Source organism: Oxyura jamaicensis, chromosome 4, assembly GCF_011077185.1.
Source record: "Oxyura jamaicensis isolate SHBP4307 breed ruddy duck chromosome 4, BPBGC_Ojam_1.0, whole genome shotgun sequence".
Lineage (NCBI taxonomy): Eukaryota > Metazoa > Chordata > Aves > Anseriformes > Anatidae > Oxyura > Oxyura jamaicensis.
Genome location: NC_048896.1, coordinates 70,719,339 through 70,731,979, shown reverse-complemented (window position 1 = coordinate 70,731,979; position 12,641 = coordinate 70,719,339). Strand labels below are relative to the sequence as shown.

At 38.7% G+C, this 12,641-nt stretch overlaps 1 long non-coding RNA gene across 1 annotated transcript; it reads right to left on the bottom strand.

Moving 5' to 3' along the window:
• Window positions 1–1,115: 1,115 nt before the first annotated feature.
• Window positions 1,116–5,286, bottom strand: LOC118166997. Its single transcript, XR_004750863.1, has 2 exons — window positions 5,210–5,286; window positions 1,116–1,539 (listed from the first exon to the last, which is right to left on the bottom strand). It is a non-coding gene; the product is annotated as an uncharacterized LOC118166997 (long non-coding RNA).
• Window positions 5,287–12,641: the final 7,355 nt, after the last annotated feature.

Below are 12,641 nucleotides of genomic sequence, written 5' to 3'. Positions count from 1 at the left end.
CCCCCCCCCACCTTTTTTTTTTTTAGAGCTATTCTCCTTCTTGCCACATTTCTGTGAGAAAGGAATGGTTAAAGAACAGAAACTTACAGCCACAAAAAATTATTTCCGAGTCTGTTATAAAGGATAATAGAAAAATACTGGTTGTGACCTTATGGTAGAAAACAAAACAAAAAACAACACCATAATGCTTTTTCTTCCTTTCGAACTGTTGAAGAGTTAATAAAGATAAGTCAGAAAGCCAACAAAACCAGGTAAGGATAAAAGGAAAGAAAAGAAATCCTAGTGCCCCTTCCAGCCATAAAATTTTTTCAAGAGTACAAAATAAATGGCACAGTTGTTTTTCTAACCTTCGCAACTCTAAGCATCAGTACAAGTGTCTCCAAGTTTGATCCATCAAAGCTTTTCAGTTTCTTTAATTTCAGTGAAAACACAGAATAGAAAGAAATGATTCAGTATAGCCACAAAGCTAGGAAAAGTAATGGGTGATACGCAGATAAGAACAAATCAGTCATCTGCATGGTCAGAAAGGAAGCAGAACCCATTTCCAGGTCTTTCCACTTCACCAGCAGTGAAGATGAAGATTATCATGATTGAGTACTGAAAAGATAGGATGAATATTTTATTTCTACAAGGCTCTATGAAAGAGTGCCTTTTCATCAACTGTGCTGCTCTGAAGTGGAGACAACTGAGGTTTCTGGTGGAAGCCTTTACTATTTAAATTCTTTGCTAACAAACTGCATCAGAATGGACTTGAGATCCATTTAGAAATAAGAAAATTATGTTCATTTCTAATATATCAATAGAAAAAAACTGAACATGTAGAGTGCCTATGCATAATAGAAGCGATTAGACAATCCATCTAAAATGTAAAATCAGCAGACCACTGACAATTACAAGAAGAAAAGTAATATTTACTATCTTGTCATACAATAAATCTTCCAATACTTTGTACTCAGCTTGCCTATCTAAATTAAGAACTTGAAGAATAAACTTCTGTGCCCTAGAGATGATGGATGCATGCACGCTGTACTGTATAAAATTTGTGTTCCTTCTGCTGCACGTACTTCAGTTGTTACATCTGTTTCTTTCCATTTAAGAAGAATCAGTAAATCAAACAGTAAAATTAAAAGTAGCATAGTGACTGAACAGTTGACAGTAAAGGCACAGAGGTTGCCTGTACATTAAAGAGTGGGGTGACCAGTGTTAAACTTGATGAGAACTGTTTTGCTCCTAGGGCTTTACATTTACCTTCAAATTTTCCAGCAGTGAAGTGCATGCCAGTAGCTGGTCCTGGGTACACACCATGTATTTCTCCCTACGAGGCAATGCAAGGCAGTCATGTGTGTGCCATGCTGAGATGCAGCTGACCTTTGACTCATGTATCTCTAGCCAAGGCTTTTTCCTTTGGTCTGTTCAGTCTCTTCAGAATTAGGAAGACTAAGCTATGTTTTCTTCCCCTCCTTGATCTTAATATGCAGACCTTGAATAGCTTGGGACAGTGCTGTCATTACAGAGATCAATGACTCCAGACTCAGTATTCTGTTCTGGGAAGAATGGTAAGAATCTTAAAAGTAGCTTATACAGGCAAAGATATGCTGGAGGGAAGAGGTGAGAACACAGTTTACTGTTCCCATTTTTTAATGGAGGAAAAGAGCACAAGGATCTATGAAGAAGAAGTGGGCTCACTTTGATCAGCCCACTTTTGCTTAAAATAAGCAAAATGAAGCAAATCCAAAGCTCCTGAGGTCAGGGGAAGATTCGGCACTAGTGTATCATCACCTCTTGCACTATTATATTGAACAGGGTTTTTTTCAGGAATTACTTCAGGACTGATTTTCTCTGCTGGTAGTGATTCAGTGCCAATCTTGGAATCCAATTTGAGTGCACACCAGTCAGCTGCTGGTGTCAACAAATTTCTGCCTGGAAAGATCCCCACTGCGTAGTACATCAATAGTGTGCATACCAGTGTAGCCCAGGGTAAACCAGGACCGCTGAGGAGCTTGACCAATCTGGAGTCCTGCTAGGTGAATATCTCTAGTGCCTAGTAATTTACTCTTCTTGGCATTTTAAATGCTAATATATATATATTTTTCCAAGAGATTAAATAAGAGGCAAACAATGACATTGTATGACAGCAGCTTTATTCTTAGTCTCTAATGAAATCCAATTGTGACCTTACAATAGGAACTGAGGGCACTGCACTAAATCAAATTCTAGTTCAATACGCATCTATCCTACCATAATGCTAATGAGGTTCCTGGAGTGGTTCAAGAATGAAAAATATGTTACAAAGTGCTACATGTACAAAAGTATTAATTATTTAGAAACATACAGGATGAAGACATCTCATCAGGGAGTGAGCAAAACTGAAGAATGGAATAATACATAATGTGGAAGGTCATTTGAGAAAAGTGGGGAAGAGAAAAAAGAAACAAATGGAACTAGGGATGTAGAAAACAGCTTTGAAAGTCTGGCCCCAGTGCAGAATCTATATTTTAGAAGGACTGAAAGGGTAGCAAGGTAAGACCTAGGAAAATTTCAAAGGGAGAAAATGAAATGATCATGTGAAGAGATAAATCTGATTTTATATTTTGATTTTTAACTTATGGGTAATGCATACAAGTGAGATGCTGTTAAGCCTTCCTGTCCTGCTCTTCGGCTATGCCTATTGCTGAATCTCAGTACAAGTAGCATTTAGAAGCACTGTTCATGCTAACCCACTCTTGCCACTGTCATTCAGTATAAATCTTGACTTTAGACCTTAATAAGTAATCAGAGAGACATACTGTAGATCCTATTGCATATGTTGGAGGCTTCAGTACAAAATGATTCATACAACTACCGTACTTCTTCCTCTGTATGTTTCATAGGCTTTCTGGCACTTGTATGATGTATACTTCTAAGCCAGACACCGGAGTTCAACACATCTTGCTAGGCATTTCTACTTTGTCTCTTCACGCTCTGATGAAGAGTTTCCTGTGGTCTTTACCCCACAGTTCTGTGTACAAATATGTTGCACAATGAAAGACCTTTTGAGAGCAGCCAGCTATGTAATGAGGTCTGTTAGGGTTAGTGCTGTGTGAAGCTCATGGTTTTGCAACACAGATTGAGTGTTGTTGTGCTACATCCAGAAGTTTGATTCAGAGTTCTTTTGGTAGACTAATGGTGGTCTGAGCTCATCTAGAAAGAACGGCCTCATCTAGAAAGAACGGCCTCATCTAGAAAGAACGGCCTCATCTAGAAAGAACGGCCTCATCTAGAAAGAACGGCCTGAAAACAGCCATTAAGTGTCTGGGAAGTGTCAATCACAGGTTAGACACATATTCTGCATACATATGCATTCATATGCATATTCTGTAGGTGAAGGAGAAAATTGTTAAATATGATGTGAATGAATCAATGCTGCTTGGTGCAGATGCTAAAATGTTAACAGTAATGTGAGGAGATGGATGTTCAAACCAGCTCTAGCTGCCTAAATTAAGGCAGATATACATCAAGACAGAATTGCATATCCCAAGGTATATTGATAATACTGATCTTTAGTCAGTATTATAATTTTTTAGTATTAAGACTTTTGAAAACAAACCACCCTCCATTATTGAGCTGTATGAATGTACACATTTAAACCTCACCATAGCAAATTGAAATCCTATTCTATGCGGGATTAGTTTCACGTCTTTAGTTGCTGCTTGTTGAATTTGCCTTTTTTACATTTTGTACAGCTCTCAGCCACAAAAATCTACCACATCTTTGTATATGAGGTGGGCAATGCTACAGTTAAAAAGTAATTATTTCTTTTTTGCTTGCTTCACCTAGAGCCATCTGTAAGCTGTGCTACCAACTCCCCTCGGAGATCCTATTTGCATGCCCAACTGCTCTTTGAAATGTAATTTACAAGGATCAGTGAGTGACTGACACTCATCCATGGAGACATAAAAACCCATGAATATAAATCACATTCAGTTCTGTCCATGACTTTTGTCTGAGGTGTAGTTTCTTTCTATTTTAGAAAGGTGCAAAAGAAACCATAGTTCCATGTTATGGAACTCTTTTGGTGGCCAATCTAGTTTAAGAAACTCCAAACCCTTCCCACTCAGCACTTCTAAGATATTGCCAGTCCCCTCAATTGGGTTTATTCAACAGTTTGTGTGTACCCAGATTGTTAACTGATCAATCTGAAAACTAAAAAAAACACAACACAAAAACAAACAAACCAAACAACACCAAGAAGCAAGAAAAACAAACAAACAAACACACAAACAAACACAGAACAACTTCTTCCTGGCTCTCCCAACCTGTTTTATTTGTCTTTTTCTCTCAGATTCATTAACAGTACTGCCACAGATTCATTCATATAAAAATGGGAAATCTGCCACTAGAGGCAGGAATGAGTAGAAAAGAAAGCTCTTATCCTAGAACTACTGCTAAGAAAATAATAAAATAGAACTAGCATTTTGTGGTGGAAATTGGCCTTAAAAGGCAAGTATTTAGACATATTTGTTAGGTCTTTGCTTCAGAACAATTTTGGCATGTTGCAGAGATGGGTCTTACATTAGTAAAAGAGCAGATTTTCAAAGATGGGTTCACTCACTTTAGCTGTTCAGAGATGAGAAGAAAATGTATTTGTGTGCAGATAGGGAGGGTTATTTTTCAGGAAAAACTTCAGTTACAATTCAGATAAAGTTAGTAGGTAGATACCATTGCACTAACAACACAATGTCATTCCACTGTGGTTTTAACTTATTAAATATGTTAAGTATTGAGATAAATCAGATGTAGAGTGAAACATTTAGCACAGAAAGCTCCTCCCCTGTTCCTTTATCTCTGGATCTGAGAAAACTGCCTTTTCTTATCAGCACTCTACACTAATTCAGCCATAGAAATGGTAGGAACATCCACTTCCCAAAGTAACTGTACATCCAGCAAATTCACCTTTGATCTCCTTACTGTCACAAGCTTTGAGCTTGCTGCAGTCCTCCACAGGCTGACGACAGATGAGATTTCTGTCACCTGCTGTCCCCCCTTCTCTCTTCTGTGCTCCCTGCCCTAATTGCATCCCCCACTTCCATATGTATTCAGGAGAAAATCTAAACTCAGCTTCCCCCCTTCCCAGCATTTTCTCTCACGTGTATCTGGAAGCCTCACTAATGGAATAAGGTGTGGAAAGTGGTGCACAGCAGGGCCTCTTCCTCCACCATCCTTCCCTCACCTGTTACTGGAACCTGGCTGTAGGGGGCTCTCAGCAGTCCATATCCCCTGCTCTCTCTGGAAGCAAGGTCCTCTGCCAGTTAGTCATGCTATCACTGGGTCATTTTATACTCTCTGTGCTCAGAGAGCATAAAACAGACACAGGCTGTTGTTACTTCCAAGTCAATTTGTAGAAAGATCACCTGTGTGTCATTAAGCTGTCTGAAATGATCTTTACAAAAGTAAAGTGAGGAAGTGAGGAAGGACTTCGGCATAAGAGGAGGGAAAGTCATTTCTTTCTATCAGTGTGAATTATTAGAATAAAGAGAAAATGAAGGTGTTAGAGAAACTGGTACCCACTAGAGATTTGCTGGTCAACCTTTTCTCCTTTTTCAAGGATCCTGAATTACTGAGCTCTGATTTGACATGCAGTTACAGTTTTCAAAATAATCAGTCGTCCTGGCTCTCAGTATATATTGTTTAAAGAAAAGCCTGTATGTATAGTCTTAAAGCACATAACCAAGACACTTGAAATCAGTCTAATCTGTAGTAACCTTGTTGTTGTTCTTACCCTTTAGCAACTGCAGAATGATTTGTGTTGTTGAAGCTATCTTTCATAGCAAGTCAAGCTAATTCAAAGGATCTGTCCCTTCAAATTTCTTAAGCTGTGGGAGCAGCTGTGTGTGGGGATGGATGCCTATGTGTATGGATGTTCTGTACCATATACAAATGAGAAACTGACTGCAGGAGGAAGGAAGATGCACAACATGTGCTGGAAGTAGGAAAAACAGCTATATCTGTTTTACATCTTTTTAAATAATACTGTTCTCGTAGGCGTTCATTTCTGAGTGCAGTCAAAGGATATGAGACAGCAAATGCTTAAGATTACACTGCCTGAAATAAATGTCCTAATTTTGTATTCGTTATGAATATTGAATTTTCATTTTCTCTGCCTAGACTAGGTTTTAAAGTAATTCCTAAAGTTAATAACATTGGAGCCACAAGACTACAGTTGTAAAAGTGCAGTAGTTTAGTGTATATATTATAGTAGAATATCAAAACCTGCACCACTAAAAAGTGATCTCTTCACATATGCAGCAAAAGTGATTCCAAAGAAACCTTTACTTACCATAGTTAAAGTAACTAAGTAAAAAGTTTTAAAAATATATATAATGTACCTTGAATCTATAGAAGATGGAGGTAAAGACACTAAAAGTAATACCATAATAGATTATTCTACTACCACACTTACCTTCCAGTGGAGCTGTTGAAGAGAGAAACTGTCTTGAGAAAATAGTAATTGAAAGTTTTATATCTCTGCAAATTAGCTAGGTTGATGGGAACAAGCCCCAAGGAAACATAGGCTTGAAGTAGTTGGATTTGTTTGTAGTGTTCTCTGCTGTTTTGGATTTAGACTCCTAAGTAACTTTGTCTGAATCTAGATTAAAACAATGGGATTAAAAGATTTTGAAATAACTTTAAAGAAGTAGTGTATCCCAACAAGTGTGTCAGAGAGATACACAGGCACCCAAAGCCAGAGACTTCTCTCTGACCTGCCAAATGCCATATAGCTTGCAGGACACCTCTCACAGGAGACTGTCTTCCCATGGTGGCTCAAGGCTGCTAGACGGATGTGTTGTTTGTTGGAAAGGGCAGGAGGACATTCTGCTTAATTTATCCAGACTGGTGGGATTAGCCATACCCATGGAATTGAAATGCACATAAGTGATGCTCTTCATATGTCAGCACCTCACAGCAGAGCAAGGCACTGAGGTCACAAACCCCCAAGTTCTAGAAAAAGCTGAAGCTCACAATGACTACACTGAGAATAAGGTGAAAACAGGTTTTGGCAACCCTGTGACAAGGTTATGTGTTCAAGAGGAACTTGGCCACTGCAGCTTTCTGTACCTCACCTCAGGTGAAAGGAGAAACAAAGCTCATGTTCTTGATTAGATATTCATGGTGTTTGTTTGGATTTTGCTTTGGTTTGTTTTTTGCCTTTTTTTTTTTTTTTTTTTTTCCTCCCACTGGGGAAAATGGAATCTTAATCAGCTGTTTGTAGCAAAAGTTTTGGAATAGATGGTTAAATAATGGCAAGCTGTGTTGTGTTGTTTCATTTTGTTTTCTAGAGATGCCTGTGGATATACTCCATGGATTCCTTCTTACTGCAGTTAAACTTTCCAGTTTATGTAAATGTTCACTTTTCACTAATTGGGCTGTTTCTTCTAAGTATAAAGTTAGGAACTGCAGAACTTAACTCTTAGCAGAGACCCAGTCTACCTCTCACTTTCCCCATCAAAATAACCTTGGATAACCCCTTATGTAAAGCAAGATAAAAGCACAGAGCAAAGAAGAAAATGTCACAAAATCCCAGCCAGGTGGCAGCTCCAGACAACAATATTCCCTCCTGCCTCCTGGTACGAGCCCACAGCAGGAGGATTTATTTATTTATTTATTTATTTGTTAGTTAGTTTGTTTGTTTGTTTGTATTTGTTCACATGCTAAATCATTCAAAAGAGCCAGGTCAAACTTTCCTCATTCCATGTTCTGAAATTTCACACAGACAGAAGCTACAATTATATATTGATGGCTGCTGAAGTACAAATTAAATTTTCTGAGTCTGTTGCTGGTAGAAATCAGAGCTATAAAGTGATTTCATTGGCAATACTACAGTAACAAGCAGGACCATAAAAAAAATAAATTACTAATTTTCTTTGTATGCTTTGGCATGTGATTTGTAGCAGCAAACACTACAGAGTAACTTTGCTGTGCAGCAACTGCATCACCTCTAAAAATAACAGAGGACTACGCAGAAAACAATCGCCTTGTAAACTGTGTGGAACAGAGATGGTTTCACATTCAGTCACATTTCTATTTCTTTATGATTTTCAGAATGAAAACTAGAAAATACCTTTTATATTTCAGTATTTGAGAAATATTTGGAAGTTTTAATGCAGTTTGTTTGTTTGTCTGTTTGCTTGTTTTGAATCAGAATTTGATTTGGAGTTGTTCAAAAACCAGGAAGAGATTTCTTGATCTATTTTTGACATCAAAAGTCAAGACAATGCTAGAAAATCCAGTTGCGTCTACTTAAAGTGAAGGCCACTTACACTGCTGAAGTGCTAATAGAAAGCAAATTTGGCCGTGTGACTGAGCACAAAAGATGGCAACTTCTGGGTTCTAGATCTATGCCTATTGCTGACTGAAGTTGGTAATTCTGTATAAAATGTAATAAATCATTTCCTTTCTTATATAACTTAACAAGCATGAATGGTACTAAGTGAAATGGACACCCATCATCCTAAAACACTGTTCTGTGACAGTCTGACTTGTATTTATGGATGCTCTGACTTCACACATCATGCAACCCCCAACCATGCAGCAGTTAAAATTATTACCGCTATTACCCTATTACCGCTGCTGCTGCTAACGTGTGGGTGGCACAGTAGGTGATGTGGCACCCTAGTGGCAGGGCATGACATGAGGACACAGACATGAGACCAGGCCTGATGAGGAGCTGGGAGCACTTGTAGTGATAGACGCTGTCCTTTCCACTCCAGAGTGCTGAGAAACACAAGGCTGATGTGGAGCCACCCTGCCTTGTCTCTCGGGAATGGGCTAGGTTTGGGCAGCAGCTGTTTGCCCATCTTCCTTCCAGCTCTGGCCTGTCTGTGACAGGAGCAGCAAAGGGGATCTGGCAGCAGTTGCAGCTAAGAGGTAGCAGCTGCTTGCAAGGAGGAAGGCTACACAACCCAAATCTCCCAAAGGGAAATTCAGAGTTCAAGTCCAGTCTCCTCAGCTGCCAGGTTCAGGTTATCTTGAAATGGGTAGGCACGCGCACTCCAGTCAGCTGAAGAGAAGCTGCTATTGCAGACCTTATAGAAACAGGAGAGGCTGTGAAGACAATAGGAACATAAATGAGATGGATGAAACAGAAAACAACAAATGTACAGAGAAGTGTTCTTAACAAATTCATGGTTAGGGAGAAATCAGTTTGTTTTTAGAGTATCGGTCTGGAAGTCCTATTACAGATAACTGATCAGGGTGTAAAGGCTATAAAAACGAAGTGGCAAAGACATTAAATTTGAAGCGCTTGCCTTTTAAGTAAGAATTATTCAAGGAGAATATGTGTAAAAAACACAGCCTTTCCTTTCCAAACCTTATTCCTACTGCTTTTCCAAAACCTCTCTTTAACTGATTTTCTCACTGTTCTGATATTTCCCCTCCATACCAATTCTTATGGTGATTTTCTGTTCCTTGTTATCTTCTCAGTTGTTCCACTGGAAGCAGGAGACCCAGTGGTCCTTTGAAGGCAATGTTTCTATTTGCTCTTCTGAGTCATACTGTTCAATAAATTTACAAAGAAAACATTCTGCCTTAGAAAAGACCAACTTTGCACAGTGACACAAGCTTATTTTATAAACTCAAAGGTACAAAAGCATTTTGGTACCTAAATGGATTTTATTCTAAGTTTAAAATTGCTGTCAATGAAACCACCCACAACAACAGGCTAATCCTAGATTTGCTAGGCCTAAAATTTTAGGCCTAACGTTAGGCCATACATTAGGCTGTTCTGAGTAGCTAAGCTCCTAGCTCCTGCTGAAACCCTCATGGGATTCACACGCTGGGCTATGTTGTATGAATACCCACAAACAATTTAGGAATTACATCAGAAAATGACTGATAAATCTGGCGTGAAGTGATGCAAGACATGGACCCCAGATGGCTCTTGAACAGGAGACCTTTATTGCCCTTTTTCACTACTACATACACTTTCCTCCGTAGCCCCACGCACTGTCCACGTGCCCGAATCTGTCATACAATTGGTCAGAGACCCTCAGACACGTGCCTCGAGCCAGCCAGCAATTGGCCACTGCCCAAAGCTCATCTTTAACACTGTAGCCAATTTACTTTATCTCAACCTTGATCAAGTTTTGCTTCTACTGCTTGTTTCCTCATTATCTCTAATTCAGGGACGTGTGAAACAGCGCAAAGCCACCTGCGAATTCCTTTCCCACACTGGCGCACACTGCTTTAATTTTAACAACAGCCAGAGTTAGTGGTTGTAGAGCTGGTGTTATTCCTTTCTGCTCCAGTGTCTTCTCCAATACCCAGCCATTTGTTTTGGAAGCAGCAAACCTCAATTCACTACCTTCCTAATAAATGGGATCCAAATCACACTCCCAAAGTTAATTTCTGGGGTCCCCCTCCAGCTCCCAGAAGGTTTCTGAATATGTTCAGTGTAAATGTGAAGTAAAAATATCCCATATACCAATCAAATGAAATCCTAAAAACAGTATGGTACCATCACACATGTATGGCCCTGGTTTCTTTGCCCGCAACAAGTATTATCCGTCACTTTCTTGTTCACAGTATTGAAGTATTAGTTTTTATTTATTTATTTATTTATTTATTACTGCTCCAGTCTTCTGGAAATAGTGATGCAGCTCAAGAATTCCCTCATTAGGTGAGGCCAGAGGAGGCTGATCTCTCATCTTTCCATACAAGCTTAAATTTGTTGATACAATTTTCTTCTGATTACATGAGCATTAGAAATGTGAGGTACAGCAAGAAAAATCTATGGTCATTTGAAATGCTCTGTCAGAAAATAGAAAGCTGCTGAGTCCTGACCAATGCACGGTAGGAAAACAGATTGCTTTTGTGTCATCTGAAGCAGGATATTCCAAATAATTTGTGCTGTACTCATTACGTGCTTGAGTGAATCTTGTAACAGCTCTCTGCTGTCTATTAAGGCAGACACCTACAAGACAGACCCAGACACATGCAGCTGAGCTCCAGCTGGGAAAATGAGAGTTCACATCACTCTAGTTCTCTGCAATTCAAGACCTAAAAAACAATATATGCAAATACAAAGAGAGAGTGCAGCATATAATTTATTAGGCAATGTAGTTCTGAATATTGAAAAATTATCAGCATAAACATTCAAGGCCTAACAATTTATGTGCTAGAAAGGAGGTATTTTTAGGATGTTTATATATATGTGTATGTGTGCAAAACAATGATTTTTTCCTAATTATGAGCACTCTATCACCTTTATATTTTTTGATAGTGATACTGGTTTTAATATTGCCTTTTTTCCTTTTTTTTTTTTTTTTTTTTTTTTTTTTTAAACTGTATACATCTTTTAAAATAGAGCAGGCATGTTGTTAAGGGGGTCTGGATCCATCAAGGTTGACAGAAAAAGAAATCGTATCACTTGCAGATAAGATCTCTACAGTTAAAATATCAGGCCAAATCTATGAAGACAGAGCATCTAACTAGTCATAAAACATTGATTAGCACCTTAGAAAATAAGCATGAAAAGGCATTTTTGAGAACCTGCAACTGATTTGAACAATGGGATCCAGCTTGTGCCACCAAGGCAGTTATGCTGTGGAAAGAAGCAGCCTGCTGGCTTGTACTGTGTCACTTTCAAACTTCCTAGGAGCTGAGCATTGCTTTACACTGTTGATTTTGAGCACTAGTTAATACTCTCAGATCAGTTTTGGTGTGTACTTCACTAAGCAAAGTGTAGGTGTATCTGTAGATTGTCCTTAATGGCAGTGGATAGCCCTGGCTATCTCATTACCGTTCTCTGTACTCCAAGGACTTGTGCAGTCTTTCTGTAACCTTAGTATGAACATGAATACTCAACTTATTATTGAGCACCACAAAGAAATGCTTTAGTAAATGGATACCCTTTAAAGACTTCTTTTTTTAATGCAAAACTGGCTTCTTGTTTTCTTAAATTCATACATTTTCTTAAGACTGTACATTTTCACCCATGTGCAGATGAGTTGTGTAAGAACAATTCAGAATATGAGTTCAAATGTTTAGAGGTAAAGTTCAGACTTTGTCTAGAAGAAGGCACTATGTCTTCCCTTGGTCTTTCAGTGCCAATATTTTTATTGTCATCCAACGTCCAGCAATGCTGTTCTTTTAATTTAGCTGATAAATCTGCAAAAGCCTGTGAAATAATAAATGACTAGGCCCATTAAAGGCTTTGAAAAATGAAACATTTCATTTGGGGGCCATTAGGTTTCAATGCCAGTGATCCACTTACTGGATTTTCAACTTAACAGATCTGATTTATTAGGACAGAACTATGAAATATCACTTTTTATGTTGATGGCCTGAATAAATGATGTGACATGGCATGATTCACCTAGTAATGGCAATAGCTAAGCATTTGATGCTGTCTCATATGCAGTGCTCAGAATGGATTCACATGGTGCATCTATCTGACGGTGGCTAGACAATAGGAGACAGTAGTCAGTTGGCAGCATTTAGAAATTGTGTGACAGATAATGGATTGTAAGGACTTGGTATCTGTAGAGCAAGAGGGCTTAGAGGTTATCCCTGCTATCAAATTACTGCAGATTTTAAAAAAGCTTTCTACAGGAAATCATTTAGCCTTTCCATACAACAAAAAAAGAGGTAGGTGAAGGAGCAGA